A 482-nucleotide genomic window follows, 5' to 3' on the forward strand; every position below is an offset into this window, starting at 1 on the left:
AAAAAAAAAAAAAAAAAAAACATATGACCTTTGATCCTACAATCCTTGAAAAACTATTCCAAAATAAAACAACTACCAGCATATGAAGAATCAGATAAATATTTTAGACAACGATGATTGAAAAAAACTGGAAGCAAGTGAATGCCCATTAGTGTGGTAGTCACAAATATTCCTCACCTTCTGGAAATATGGTGAGGGTAAACTGATTTGTTCCTTCCGAAGTTAGGAGTGTCCACTGACTTTAGAGCAGTGCAATGTGAATGGAAGTGATGTGCCACTTCTGGGTAGAAGCTGGAAGAGTCAATGTGCTGCTCATCAGTTTCACGCCCCACTCTGGAGTAGGTGTGGAACTTTGTATCAACCTAGAGCTTCATCAGTCAGGGTAGCTGAGTAACTGATGAGCAGAGCACCTCTATTTTCCTCTTTGGGGCATGGAGCATGACTAACAAAGGAAACTTTTTTGGGAGGGTAAGGAAGTCCTG

This window comes from Cebus imitator, unplaced genomic scaffold (assembly GCF_001604975.1).
Source record: "Cebus imitator isolate Cc_AM_T3 unplaced genomic scaffold, Cebus_imitator-1.0 Scaffold363, whole genome shotgun sequence".
In the NCBI taxonomy this organism is placed as follows: Eukaryota; Metazoa; Chordata; class Mammalia; order Primates; family Cebidae; genus Cebus; species Cebus imitator.